This window comes from Staurois parvus, unplaced genomic scaffold (assembly GCF_062004578.1).
Source record: "Staurois parvus isolate SC_StPar_1 unplaced genomic scaffold, SC_StPar_1.0 ptg000089l, whole genome shotgun sequence".
NCBI lineage: Eukaryota > Metazoa > Chordata > Amphibia > Anura > Ranidae > Staurois > Staurois parvus.
The window spans coordinates 864,613-880,484 of NW_028317885.1; the positions used below are offsets into that span (position 1 = coordinate 864,613).

Below are 15,872 nucleotides of genomic sequence, written 5' to 3' on the forward strand. Positions count from 1 at the left end.
TCTCTGCACTGCAGTGCTGTGTGGGGACATGCAGTTCCTATTTGTTCCATTGTATGAAAATGCAGCATGTCTGTATATTTCCTCACTGTACATCACACCAGCGATCTGGTGTGACCAGGGCACATGGAAAACAATAGGGATAAACCACGGGGAGGTGTGTATTTATTGACGATATATACTGAAGAAATGTATTTTTCTTGTTTTCTTACATACACTTTTCTGACATCTTATTTTGCTCATTTAAACCGTTTCCCAGGCTGTGTTGGGATGTCCCTCTTCTCTCCAGTCTGATGTGTTCCTCTTCTCTGATGGCTGTGTAAACAGCAGTCTTGTAATCAGTAGACGTTACTGCACATACTTCCCTTTAGCTGAATGAAATTCTGTTTTACTTAAATATTTTATGAAGGTCGGTGATGCTCTCGTTTTTTTTTTTTTTTATCCTGACACTCTAGTTCTTAAGCTTGGTAAATGTAATGATTTTTTTTCTTTATGTATAGAAAACTACTCCAATTGATGGGTCTTGAGCTCAACTTTAAGGTGCAGCTCCTAAAATACAGTGCGTTCAATGCCTAATTTGTTGCGCTAATGGAAAACTTTTACAAACCTGGACAATTCAATCTGAGCATGCGATGAGGAAAAAAAGCATAAGCAGAGAGGATACCTTTGTCAAGATTAGCCGATACAGAGTTATAGCAGCTGAAGTTCTTTGCTGAGCTTCTATTTCAGTGGAAATTCATGTGTGGTAAATCATGTAGGTGTGAATCCAGGCTTAATGAGTAATAAGGGCATTTGGGAAGCCTAAAAAAAATCACCGTACAATATACGTGCAGCCCAAGGCCCCTTTCACACGGGCACCTTAAATAGATCCCCCACTGAATTGAGCAGAACAGGATGGATGCTACGTTTTTGTTCAGTGTTTAGCTCCATTAAAAAAAATGAGTTTTTAGGATCCATATTAGATCTGTTATCAGCCATATACTTTAGATGTCCTCTGTTCCGTCCTGTTGGAAAAAATGGAAAAAGGCTCAGACTTTTCCATTTTTTCCCCCCAGAAATGGTTGGACTCAGAAGTAAGCGAATGTAAACGGACACCCGATCATTTACATTCATGTGCCCATTAGGGTTGCCACTTCATCCCTTTATAACCGAACACATATTAATATACCCAGGTTCTGAGGCTGAGTTAATACAGATAAGGCACTAGGTGAGTTTAATGACCACCTTAATCAGCCACAGAACCTGTGTAATTAATATGTGTTCAGGTTTAAGGGGATGAGGTGGCAACCCTAGTGCCCATAGACTTGTATAGAATTTCTGGTTTAGTTCCAGCTGAAAAACTGACAGGGGGACCTGATTGGCTCACCCGTGTGAAGGGAAACAAAAGGTTTTTTATTTAGTAGTTTATTTTAACTAGCTGCTAATATTCTTTTTTTTGTTTTGTTTTTTTCCCTGTGTGAGCAGGCCGAGGAAACCCCTGCAAGTTGTCTCTTGACGGCAGTCTTTATTGTACATATGTGAGGATCCCTATTTTTGTTGGTATTTTCTAATTGTCTTTGTCAGCTGCTTTTCACTCATCACTCGGAAATCAGAAAATTATGGTGCAGGGAGTTTAGACAATTATGAAATAGACAGTCGTCCATTTGAAGTATTTGTATAGCCAAAAGTTGTTTTTTATATAGTTTTTTAGCCTTCCTTACTCTATCAGGATAATTGGTGTTTTTTGCTGCTATGCATGGCTTGAGTTTCAGCTGATTCATGCTGCTCCTGTCCACATCTTCCAGCTTGACAAAAATTGATTGTTCAATTGACTTTTGTTAAAGGAGCTCGGTGGAAAACTATCAGCTGAACAATCCCCTTAGTCAATTGGATGTAGCCGCTGATAAGGTATTCTGACAGTTGCTGGAGCTGGCTGTCAGGATACTATAGCTGGCAGTGAAGATTTGTTCATAAATGTTTGATTTTGTCTTGGTGATTGTCAAGGTCCTACCTTTTCACTGAGGTTGTGTTACTCCATGTGCTGGCGTCCATCTTGGATTCTGCTGTGCATGATGGGAGTCCTTTTTATGCCTTCAGGTCTCTGAGGTCCACCCCCCAGAGGGGCGTGGCTGATGACATATAAGCCTGTGGCCCGCACATGCTCTTTGCTCTTGTGTCTTGTGTCTTTGTGTTGCTATTACTCTGTTCTGACTCTCTTGACTCTCCTGGTATCTGATTCGGCTTGTCTTGACTATTCTTTGTATTCTCCTTTGATCTGACCCTCTGTTGCTGAACCCGGCTTGTGACCTGTGATTCTCGTCTGCTGTCCTGTACTGTTTTGTCCTGTTGTTGTTGACTCCAGCTTGTCTGACTACTCTTTTGTCTCTTCCACCAGCTACACGCCATTGGCGGCGGCCATTACCGCAGCTGAGGTGTCTCGGAGGCCGCGACCTGGTTCCTGGCTGCGTCAAGTCCATCCCCACCATCAGGGGCCTTGGTGAAGGGCAGCCTGGGACCTAGACTCCGCGCCCTGAGGGACTTCGGTCTGTGGGTGGTGGTTGTCGTCAGCCAGTGCGTTACGTTGTTAGGCCTGCCTGTCCGTTCCTCGGCCCCTGCCCTGACAGTGATAGATGTTGAATCTCCCCATTGAAGACACAGACAACAATAAGAAATCAATAATAGCTAGTTTTGCCATAACATGCATTTTAACCAAGACATTGTTTACATTTAGTTAGCATGGTAACCAAGACATTGTTTACATTTGCTTACCATGGTAACCAAGACATTGTTTACATTTTGTTAATGTAATTTTGAGTAATTGTTAATGATTCATACTCTGAATGGTCTGAGGTCATCAGTGGTGTACCCCAAGGTTCAGTGCTGAGACCCTTACTTTTTAATATATTTATAAATGATATAGGTTCTGGGATTAAAAATCCCATTTCAGTCTTTGCAGATGACACCAAGCTGTGCAGTGGAATAACGTCCATACAGGATGTCTTCAATTTACAAGCCGACCTCAATGCACTGTTTATTTGGGCAACTATGTGGCAAATGAGGTTTAATGTTGATAAATGTAAGCTGATGCACTTGGGGGTTGAGAATATGCATGCATTATACATACTAGGGGGGGTACAACTGGGGGAATCAATGGTGGAGAAGGATCTGGGGGTTCTGGTCGATCACAAGCGTAGTAATGGCTGCGGTTTCTAAAGCGAGCAAAATCCTCTCTTGTATTAAAAGTGGTATAGACTCCAGAGAGAGAGATATCATATTACCCCGGTACAAATCATTAGTAACACCTCATCTGGAATATGCAGTTCAGTATTGGGCACCAATTCACAAAAAGAACATTGGGGAACTGGAGAAAGTACAGAGAAGGGCAACCAAACTGATACGAGGCATGGAGGAGCTCAGCTATGAGGAAAGGTTAGAGGAACTGAATTTATTCTCTCTTGAGAAGAGGAGATTAGGGGGGATATGATCAACATGTATAAATACATCCGTGGTTCATATAGTGAACTCGGTGTAGAGTTATTCACCCTGAGGTCATCACAGAGGACAAGGGGGCACTCTTTACGTCTGGAGGAAAAGAAATGTAATCTCCAGACATGGCAAGATTTCTTCACAGTGAGAGCTGTGAAAATGTGGAATAGACTCCCTCAAGAGTTGGTTCTGGCCAGCTCAGTGGATTGCTTTAAAAAAAAGTCCTGGATTCTTTCTTAGATACACAGAATATAACCGGATACTAACATTTATAGATAAAGTTGATCCAGGGAATATCTGATTTCCTTTTCAGGGGGATCAGCAAGGATTTTTTTTCCTGCAGGAGAAAATTGGATCATGCTTTGCTGTGGGTATAGGATTTTAACTTTTTTTTTTTTTATTAATGGTTATCTGGATGTACTTTTGTTTTTTTTCAGCCAGACTAACTATGTAACTATGTAAATAAAGTCTTGTAATCAGGTAGGTGATCCCCAATGCAGGGGGGTAACTTTCACTACTTTGACCACCAATGCAAGGGGGAAAGGACCAATAGGCTGCAGATATAATTTAATTTTTATCCCTCTTCCACACAGAAATGGAGTCTTCTGTTGTACAGATGACATGTTTTACTGAGTTATCCAAGTAATGAATTATTTGATTGCGTTTCAGATGATGAAGAGCAAGGATTTGTGAGTCGCACTTGAGGTACAATCAGTGAAGGAGAAAATGGAAAGAGACAGAACGCCAAAGTGAACAAAGCTCTCCCCTATTTGGTCTACATTGTCACTGAGGTGAGTGCCATAGTTTTTTTTTTTTAAGGGTTCATTAAAGGAGGAGTAAAGCCAAAGCTCGTTTGGCTCTACTTCTGGGAATCACAGTAGTGCAGTTCGTCCAGCACTCCTGTGACACGTTTTCTAAAACCCCGTCAGCTGACATTACTCAGCCGGTCCAGGAAAGATCTTGACTTTAACCACTTGCCCTCCTGAGGATTTACCCCCCCTTCCTGACCATGCCATTTGTTGGCATTGCGGTGCTGCGTTACTTTAACTGACAATTGTGCGGTCACACAACGCTGCACCCATTTATGTCCTTTTGTTCCCCACGAATTAAGCTTTATTTCAGTGGTATTTGATCACCTGTGTGTTTTTTATTTTTTGCGCTATAAAAAAAAAATAAGATCGACCATTTTGAGAAAAAAAACAATATTTTTGACTTTTTGCTATTAAACATGTCCAGTAAAAGAATTTTAAAAATCTAATTTCTTCATAAATTTAGGCCAAAATGTATTCTGCAACATGTCTTTGCTAAAAAAAATCCCAATACGTGTAAATTAATTGATTTATGTAAACATTATAGCGTTTACAAATGGCGGTATATATAGTGGCTTTTTTTTTTACTAGTAATGTCGGCGATCAGTGACTTTTAGCAGGACTGCGGGACTGCAGTGGGCATTCAGACACTGGGGAAACTGACTTGGTGTCACTGATATCCCTAGTAAAAACCACTGACACTGTACTAATGGCACTGGACAGGAAGGGGTTAACATGTGGGGCAATCAAAGGATTAGCTGTGTGCTGTTTCACTAGGGGCTGTGTGTTTGTGCTTCGCTGCACAGCCATGCAAAGCAGTGTGCAGGAGCTGACAGGGAGGAGAACTGTTTTTGGAGATGGTCGGCAATCACCGGGCACGGCAAGTAATCACGAGTAATCACCGGCTGGAACTTGGTGATTGATGGCCGCAGCCGCGAATGATGGCGCAGGTAAGGAGTGCGCGCCCCCTACCTATAAATGCAAACTCGCATGTGTATATATATATATATATATATATATATATGTGATTTTGTGCACCCGTGCCGACCTATAGCAGTATTTCTGCTATAGGGCAAACGGGAAGCAGTTAAATACCACCAATCACCACTCAGTTTTTTATTTTTTGCTAAATTAAAAAAAAAAAACATTTTTGAAAAAAGAAACACATTTTTCTTCGTTTCTGTTATAAAATTTTGCAAACAAATAATTGTTCTTCCTAAATTTAGGCCAACATGTATTCTGCTACATTTCTTTGGTGAAAATAACTCAAATCAGTGTTTATTATTTAGTCTGTAGGAAAGTTATAGAATCCACAAACTATGGTATATACACTGCCTAGAAAAAGTATTCATACCCCTTGAAATTGTCCACATTTTGTCATGTTACAACCAAAAACGTAAATATATTTTATTGGGATTTTATGTGATAGACCAACACAAAGTGGCACATAATTGTGAAGTGGAAGGAAAATGAGAAATGGTTTTCAAAAAGTGGGGCGTGCATTTGTATTCAGATACCCCTAAGTAAAATCTAGTGGAACCAACTGCCTTCAGAAATCATCTAATCAGTCCATCTATGTATAATTTAATATCAGTATAAATCCAGCTGTTCTTTGAAGCCCTCAAAGGTTTGTTAGAGAACATTAGTGAACAAACAGCATCATGAAGGCTATGGAACACACGAGACAGGTCAGGGATAAAATTGTGGAGAGTTTTAATGCAGGGTTATGTTATAAAAAAGCATCCCAAGCTTTGAACATCTCACGGAGCACTGTTCAATCCATCATTCGAAAATGGAAAGAGTGGCACAGCTGCAAACCTACCGAGACATGGCCGTCCACCTAAACTGACAGGCAGGGGAAGGAGAGCATTAATCAGAGAAGCAGCCAAGGGGCTCATGGTAACTGTGGAGGAGCTGCAGAGATCCATAGCTCAGGTGTGAGAATCTGTCCACAGGAGAACTATTAGTTGTGCACTCCACAAATCTGGCCTTTATGAAAGAGTGGCAAGAAGAAAGCCATTGTTGAAAGAAAGCCATAAGAAGTCCAGTTTGCAGTTTGAGAGAAGACATGTGGGGAACACCGCAAACACGTGGAAGAAATTGCTCTGGTCAGATGAGACCAAAATTGAACTTTTTGTCCTAAAAGCAAAATGCTATGTGTGGTAGAAAACTAACATTGCAAATCACATCACCCTGAACACACCATCCCCACCGTGAAACATGGTGGTAGCAGCATCATGTTGTGGGTATGCTTTTCTTCAGCAAGAACAGGGAAGCTGGTCAGAGTTGATGGGAAGATGGATGGAGCCAAATACAGGGCAATCTTAACCACCTGCCGTCCGGCCGTTGTATATAAAGGGCCGGACGGTGGCAGCCCATGGGCGGGTGGCCCTCTCCCTGGGTGTGCGCGCTCCCTGGGAGTGTCCTCCGGACCCAGTGGAACACCGATCGTCGTGTGAGGTCCCGATCATGTGATCACTGATTAGCCAATCAGTGATCACATGCAGAGTAGTAAGCAAGATGTTACTTCTGACATCATTGCTTACTACGTGTGACATCTGTGAATGATCACAGAGGTCACATGGTAGAAGGCTATTCACAACACACTTGTACCATTTGACAAGCTGTGACCAATCACAGCTCACACAGTATTTCTCAATGGCTGCAAGAATGCAGCCAGAGAGAAGGAGAAATTATTGCTTTTACAGCCTTTATGGGTGTAAAGGCAATCAGTGTAAAAAAAAAAAAAATCTTCATCACCCCCACAAGTAGTATATTGTCACCATGGTGACACTGTACTGCTAGGGTGACAGTATGTAAAATAAATAAATAATATTAAAATATAATTTTTTTTTAAATTATAATTTTTGGTTATAAACTAATTCGGGTTATTTGTTTTTACTAAAAAGATAACTGAATAAGTGTTGGCCAAGATTTATGATGAAATATTATGTATTTGCAAAACGTTAAAAGAAAAACACTTTTTTTCAAAATATTTGGACTTTTTCATTTATATAGCTTAAAAATAAAAATCCCAATGGTGAATAAATACCACCAAAATAAAGCTTTATCTGTCTCAAAAAAATGCTAAAAAATTCATATGGGTACAGTCTTGCATGACTGCATAATTGTCATTCAAAGTGTGATAGCGCTGAAAGCTGAAAATTGGCCTGGACAGGAAGGGGGTGAAAGTGTCCGGACTTGAAGTGGTTAAAAGAAACCCTGTTAAAGTCTTCAGAAGAATTGAGACTGGGGTGGAGGTTCACCTTCCAGCAGGACTACGACCCTAAACATACAGCCAGAGCTACAATGGAATGGTTTAGATCAAAGCATATTCACGTGTTCGAATGGCCCAGTCAAATTCCAGACCTAAATCCAATTGAGAATGTGTGGCAAGACTTGAAAATTGCTGTTCACAGACACTCTCCATCCAGTCTGACAGATCTTGAGCTATTTTGCACAGAAGAATGGGCAAAAATTTCACTCTCTAGATGTGCAAAGCTGGTAGAGACATCCCCAAAAAGACTTGCAGCTGTAGTTGCAGTTAAAGGGGTTCTACAAAGTATTGACTCCGGGGGGCTGGATACAAATGCACGCCACACTTTTCACATATTTATTTATAAAAAATTTTGAAAACCATTTCTCATTTTCCTTCCACTTCACAATTATGTGCCACTTTGAAAACTTGAAATGTAGAATTTGTCATACAAGATCCCGAGTGTTTCAGAGTCATAAAGCTCCTTCTTCGGGGTATTTCTGAATAGAGAGTGGGGTAATCTATGGAACTGAAATTGCAATTTTAGAATGTATAGAATATCATTATATATACGATGCATCAAAATCAATATATCTATATAAGAATGCAATACTCACACTCAGGGGCGGACTGACAACTCATGGGGCCCCCGGGCAATAGGGGATCATGGGGCCCCTGTGTCCTTGCCCAAACTCAAAAAAGCTGATGAAAAAGGTACCAGGGGCATCTCATGGGGCCCCCTACTGACCACGGGCCCTCGAGCAGTGCCCAAGTTTCCAAATGGTCAGTCCGCTCCTGCTCACACTATAGTGAGTGAAAAGTTAAAAACAGTCACTGGGGCCGCCTAAGTGATATGGTAAGTAAAGAAGGCTGCATTAGTATCAGTCAATACAATAAAAAAAATGTGAAAAGCGACGTAATTGCAAAACACCCCACCAATTGCTATTCATGATAGATGTCTACACAGATAATTGCAAAAGCATCCATATAAGATGATAAATAGTATTGGGATGGTGGAACAGAAGAGAATTCTATACAAGTTATATACCTGTATGTATGTGTGTGTGTGTGTATATATATATATATATATATATATATATATATATATATACTGTGTATATATATATATAATATGTATAATATATATATATCTCAATCAAAGATTTTCTTTTGAAAGTATATTGAAGTAGAGGCATATATTTCAGTGGGGGCAATAAATAGAGGCACCCAAATCACCAAAATAAATAAGATCGATTACATTTTGGTGAGTATATTGACTTGGTGGATATGTTTGTTTTGGTGACTTGGGAGCCTCTGTTTAATGCCCCCCCACTGAAATATTTGCCTCTACTTTAATATACTTCTAAAGGAATGTTTTGATATATATATTTATACATTTTGTTTCTCTTGTAGAAAATTGTCTTCTGTTCCAACATCCAATACTAATTATCATCTTAGATGGATGCTTTTTGCCCTTATCTGTGCAGACATCTATCATAAAGAGCAATTGCAATTTCTGTTCCATAGATCACACTATCTTTCATGCAGAAATATCACTTAAGAAGGAGCATTATGACTCTGAAACGCTTGGGGTCTTGCATGACAAATTGTACATTTCAAGTTTTCCCTATGTACTGTAACTGGTGGGTTGAAGGTACCAATAATTTTGTCCATTCCATTTTTGGCATTTTGCATTTAATGTGTCAGATTTGGCTTTTTGTTCCTGCACTTTTATGTCTCATACCAATACAAACAAAAGAAATAAATATGAGAATGCCTAAACATTTATAATTGCAACAATGTTCTGGGGCGAAGTGGTGCATTGTCTGACAGAAATGTAGGGGTGCTAGTAATTTTTGCTATAACTGTATTTTATAAGTATTGTTTTATTTATTGTGAAACTACAAAAAATTGTTTTACTTTTATTCATATTTGAGTATTTCTGCCTGTAAAAATCCCAAACAATTGGGGGAAAGTTTCCATAGTTAACTGGAATATGGTATACCTCAGGATGAGCAGATTCTGGTGATAGGCACTGATCAACTCACTTATATGCAGGTAAAATGTAAATGTTTTCTTTATTAAAGTGGTTTTATCTGCACTCTCCAGTGTGCTCTGCTTCTGTCATGTATAATTGGCCCTTGGAGATATATATACAGAGCTTGACTGGATCCAATGTAGCCCGATACATTTGTAAGATTAGAGATACAGTATATATAAATATAGCCGGTAACTGACAGGCTCCAAACTGTCACAGAGACCTATCAATCCAGGAAAGTCGTTGCATTCCAAAATGTCTCACTCAATATGTTTAATTCATTTCAGGTTTAACAGTTGCACGACCGTTTCAAGTGTCCCCACTCTTCACCAGGTGCAGGTAAGCTCAACCATTGTTGTGCAGTTGTTACCTGGAATAAATTCAACATATAGAGCAAGAGGTTTGACTTCCCTGAATTGATGTGTGTGTATTATACCACCACCACCCGCCTGAACCGTAGGATACAAGGCAGGATGGATTCATGCTTTCATGTTTTTTACGCCAAATTCTAACCCTACCATCTGAATGTCACCGCAACCAGGCAAGTGGGTGCCAAACACCCATGCTCGCTCAAGCTCATGTGCGTGAGTGTGCTGACCATGTTAATGTGCTTACGCATGTGCATGAGTTAGGGCAAGTCCAGTTCTTGTTTTTGAGAGTTGTATTATACACATGCGCATATCTTCACACACGACCGTGCATATGATTCCCCTGGCAGTGTTAGCTATCAGCCATCTTCGTTGGCTGGTGCAGGATGAAGTCATTTCTGCACATGCTCAGGAGGTCATCATCCCAGCACACAGTGACCATACGCATGTGCAGCTCAGTTTACATAGCCAGAGAAGACAGCGGGCAGGCGGGCAGCTATATTTTACTGCAGAAACACTGCATGTCTCTTTAGCAATAAAAAGCCTGCCTGCTCACTGATTATGGCAATGGAAGTTTAGTTCTGTTTTCAGAAAGTTGCATATACTCATTCTCTGGGCTGGGTGGTCATTACATTATATTGAAGGGGTCTCACATTAGCACCATCCAGAGCAGTAATTCTAAATAAAGGCTTGTTCATAACATGTCTGTTGAGTTGCATTTTAGAACCAGACCTGTTTTAGAAAAAAAAAATCAGGCCTCCTCCTTCCCTTATAGCTATCCAGTCAATCTCTTTTTTGCAAGATGCTTAAAAAAAAAAAAATCTGGTCTCCTCCCCTGATAGCCAGCTAATCACGCTCCTTTCTCTTTTTTGCAAGATGCATAACCTCCTTAGCGGTTTTCCCGAGTGTAGCTCGGGGTAAAATTTCAATACCAAGAGCGGTTACCCCAAGCTACTCTCGGGCTTACCATGCGGAGTTGCTAAGGGGGTCCCTGCAGCACTTACCTTGTCCTTCGCTCCCGCGATGTGTCCCCTGCAGCGTCCCCGGCCATCTCCTCCGGCCGATGCCGGCATCCGTCTTCCGTGTTCCGGTCCCTGTGACATCGGGACGTACGGGCGGGAAATTTGAAATTTTTTAAAAATGTCATTTTTGCTGTCATTGCTGTTTCAATGCATTTCACATATATTTTGTCCCTACTGCTTTGTCCTGCGCCCTGCCTGCATTTTGACTGTTCTTTCTGCCTTGAAACTTAGAAAAGTCCATGGCGTCCAAGAAGCGTCCCTTTACGTCAAAAGCGGTTTTAGAACAGCGATAGTAAATCAGAACCACTTGCAGAATTGAGTGATAATGATTCGTGGGGAAATTCGTCATCAGACACTGAAAACGATTTTGCGACTTGGCTCAGCGATGTGCGAATTTGCCTCTGTACTTCAAATTTCAGTGTTTTTGGTTTGATTATATTATTGAATTAAATTTATTATTATTATATTATTATTTTTTATGATTATTTATTAAATTATAGTGGACCCAAACTTTCTCTAGATGTTAGGGAGATCTGTGAATGTCCATTTGTTGATCTCCCCTTCCCGTTAATGACTCAGAAGGGACATATAAGAGTTACTTCTAGGTGGTGGTGTCCCTTTTCCCAGCCAGCACGAGAACTGCACTCTATTAGTTTCATTGCAGAGCAGGTGAGACATCAAGAGTCCGTCACCAAAAATGCATCACATGAGGGACTTTATGTCCCCTATGTGATGGGGAAAAAAAGACTTAGAAAAAATTGTGTAAAAAATTAAAGTTATACCCAAGCACTTCTGCTGGATTTCTTCCACATGCCCCCAAGAATGCCTGTTAACCCCATGCACCCGTACTTTTTTCCGGACTTTTTGTGCCCATCTGAAACTCAGGACCAGAATGATTGATGCTGCTGGGTAGAGGGGAGGTAGATCAGTGAATAGGTCTTGGCCTGGGGTCAGGCCCGAAGACCAGTAGGTATAGCAGTAGAGAGGTTCCCACAGACCAGCAGGATAATTACATTGGCAGGTCATCCTAATGGATGATGTAGGCTTACCCGAGGTGCAGGGTCTAAGTACCAACCGGTCTTCACCAGAGCTCCTGATGGTGGAGATAGTATTTAGGAAAACAGTCTCTTGACGTCCGTGATATCCTTAAATCAATGTGAATTTGTGCTCCTAAAATTAATTCACCTTCATAAAGGCATTCTTTATATCCATGTGAGGGACCGCCGAGAGGCACCACTAGCACTCCACTGGTCAGGCGTGCCCAGAGCGCGGAGTCTAAGCCCCAGGGTACTTGTTCACCAGGGCCCCTGATGGTGGGGATGGACTTGTAGTACCCCGAGACCAGGTCGCCACTACTGAGCACACCTGTCAGTGGTAGGGGTGTTCGCCAGGGGCTCCAACCAGGGAGAGCCAGATGTGAGGAGGTCGGGTGACCCCGATGGGATGGATGGATGGATGGCTGAGCAAGTGCGAAGTCAGACAGGCCGAGTTGGTAACGTAGAGGACGGTAAGGTACAAGGGAGCAGGCAGAGAATCGTCGGGTCACACGCCAGGTCAGCAACAGTAGGTCAGATCTAATGAGGGGCATCCAGGGAGAGAGGTCAGGCAAAGCAAGGGTCTGGGCAGGAGAAATCAGCAGGTCAAGAACAATCCGGGTCAATAAACTTACAAGGCACAGGTTCAGAATCACAGGAAGCAGGTAAGACCAGAAGGCAACGAAATGACAGCTCAGGGACATTTAAATATCCTGCCCTGCGCTGCCATTGGTGCCCAGCGGGCGGCCGCGGCTTCTACTGCGCATGCGCGAACTCGAACGCCGCAGCCGGCCCGGACCTAGTGCCCGTGTACAGGGCGGAGCAGTGCGCCTGCGCCGGGACCATCGCGGCAGGGATCGAGGGGATCCCTGACAATCCATGTGTTCCTCAAAAAGAAAATTCTACATACTGCATTACCCCACAAAACATTAGGGAATATAATAACCACCCGGTGCTATTAAAGTGTCAAGCCACTCAGTGTCCACATCTAAGCGGCTGTATTAAACACCCTTACCCTATCAAAACTTGTAAATTACTTTTATTCTCATAATAATCCACAAAAACTGGTGCTCCAAGCCGTCCTTTTCTCCCATCGGTATTACCTCCGACAAAAAACATATAATTGTGCAATATCCTTTGGGAAACCAAAAAGTGCTCCCCTTATTTTTCACAGCATTAGTGTAATGTGAATCCACTCCCCGTCACCTTACACACCATGCACCTTACCGGACTAAACACTTCCACAAGTATAAATGGCTCTCCTCATCTGATAATCCCTGCCCTGTTCAATCTCCATATGGCATCATGACATGGGTCAAAGAACAAGATCCTTAGAGTGTAGTAAGTCTTAGAAAAAGGGTCTAGTTTATTAAAGTTATGCTTACAATTAAAACAATAGTAAAACACATTATCCTCCATTGCGGGGAACATGAATCCTCAGAAAAAACGTCAATCAGTGAATTAACTTCAATCAAGATGGCCACTCCGCAACTTCCGGTCTACGTCTATGTCCGACGTTACGTCCTTGACGCGTTTCGTCACTTCCGACTTCTTCACAAAGGGTGTGTACGTCAGATCGGCGGCCACTTATATACTCTCACTCCTCCCCTTAACACAGACCAATTGCGCCGTCTTGAAATAGGGCATTAGCCCACTGATAAAATAAATGAAAACCATCAACTCAAATGGGCCAGTATATAAATGCAAGTATGTATAATGCTCTATATACATATCAGGGGGGCATAACTGACATAACACTCTATACCCGCACATATATACTTACATACAATTACAAGAGCAGCAATGCATAATAGTATACCCAACGCCATCTAGTGGTATCAATTGTATATGCACTATCCATCCACTATTCAAATAAATATTAGATAAATAAATAATAATAAATACACAATTTTAAAAAAAATCCCCCGACTATCTCATAAATAAATATGAATAAATTAATTGTTATTAATATACAATATCCATAACACTATATGCAAATGAATCCTATAAATAATCCCCATGGCATATTACCTCGTAAATCTATTAGTGGACAAATAAATGAGAATATTTAACCCCTATATAAAACTATACAATTTTGGTTAAACATTAATGAGTTTAAAAATACAAATAAGGCACCTAGACACAGTTATGATAAAACCCAATTACCATGTATTAAAATACCAATAGTTAATCTAAAATACCTATAATCCAGCAGAAAGGCAACTACTCCTAATCCCCTAAATATCTATTCTAAAATAACTAAAATAGACTAGAAACTAATAGAACTCGTCATCCAAACGATATCTCTGTAATGAGCTAAAAGCCCATCTAGAATATAAATAGTAATTACCATTACACTCCACCAGTATGCTAATATCCCAGAGCTGGGTATAGGAGATGGGACGTGGACAACTATAAAATTTAGACTTAAATCCCTATTTAATATAATATATAATAAAACTATTTCTGTGTCTGAAATAAAACAATTAAGGTCCAGATCAACATTCAGACCTTTAGGTTTCAAAGTGTCCAGTTGGAAAATTCAAAACATTTCATTTTTAGAGATTTCTGTAATTGTGTTACTTCCTCTCCAGTGTCCCTCCACTTTATCTATTCCACAAAATCGTTATTGTGTTGGATCACATTTGTGAACGTCTCTAAAATGCCTGGACAAATTATGGTCCTTCTTCCCCTTCTTCATATTAGACATGTTCTCTGAGTCTTTTATACAGTGGCCTAGTCGTTCTGCCTACATATTGAAGTTACATGAACTTTCCAATAAGTAGGTCACATAAGGGGTAGTGCATGTTATGAACTAATCAATCTTAAATTCTTTCTTCATAACCTGTGACATAAAGCTCTCTATTTTCCTAGTTTTCATCCCTGTTGTTTTACAAAAATGACACTTTTTATATGGGAAAAACCCTTTGAGATCAAACATCTTAATTGGATTTTTCCTTGGAGGGGAAATGATATTTTTAACCAGCTTGGTCTGTAGATTCGATGCCTTTCTATATATAAACCCAGGTTTATTTGGTAACTGTCATGTACCTGGTTGGGGAGCCTGACGTGGAGAGGAGGGCGTCCTCTTTCTACTCCCGCTCGGAGCCCCTGATAGTGGGGTCAGAGGGCACCAAGCCAGGAGTGGCACGAGTGCCTGGTGGGTCTTGAAATGACTGTAGGCAGGTGATGACTCAGAAGATCCGGGTGCAGGCCAGGTGCGGGTGCAGGAGTGTAAGTGCAGCAGCAGGTAGGTATGGCGGCAACCAGGATACAGGCCAGGTGCAGATGCAGGAACGTAGGTGCAGCAGCAGGTAGGTATGGCGGCGACCAGGATACAGGCCAGGTGCGGATGCAGGAACGTAGGTGCAGCAGCAGGTAGGTATGGCGGCGAACAGGATACAGGCCAGGTGCGGATGCAGGAACCTAGCTTCAGCAGCAGGTCTGGCGGTAACCAGGATACAGGCCAGGTACGATACAGGAACGTAGTTTCAGCAGCAGGTAGGTCTGGCGGTAACCAGGATACAGGCCAGGTACGATACAGGAACGTAGTTTCAGCAGCAGGTAGGTATGGCGGTAACCAGGATACAGGCCAGGTACGATACAGGAACGTAGTTTCAGCAGCAGGTAGGTCTGGCGGTAACCAGGATACAGGCCAGGTACGATACAGGAACGTAGTTTCAGTAGCAGGTAGGTATGGCGGTAACCAGGATACAGGCCAGGTACGATACAGGAACGTAGTTTCAGTAGCAGGTAGGTATGGCGGTAACCAGGATACAGGCCAGGTACGGATACAGGAACGTAGGTGCAGCAGCATCAGACAAGCCAAGTCAGGATCAATCGGGTAGATCAGGTACAAGGGAGCAGGCAAGAGGATAGTCAT

At 41.6% G+C, this 15,872-nt stretch overlaps 1 protein-coding gene across 11 annotated transcripts in view; it reads left to right on the top strand.

Moving 5' to 3' along the window:
- The window catches only part of LOC149468331 (uncharacterized), a 654,932-nt gene that overhangs the window by 511,073 nt on the left and 127,987 nt on the right, over positions 1-15,872 (top strand). For 4 of the 11 annotated variants that reach the window (XM_089670290.1, XM_089670291.1, XM_089670293.1 and 1 more), the window contains 2 exons: positions 4,132-4,253; positions 9,853-9,904. The exons of the other annotated variants lie outside the window; for them this stretch is intronic. The gene's annotated coding sequence lies outside the window, so the exon portion shown is untranslated. The remainder of the gene's footprint in view (positions 1-4,131; positions 4,254-9,852; positions 9,905-15,872) is intronic. 11 annotated transcript variants of the gene reach the window in all.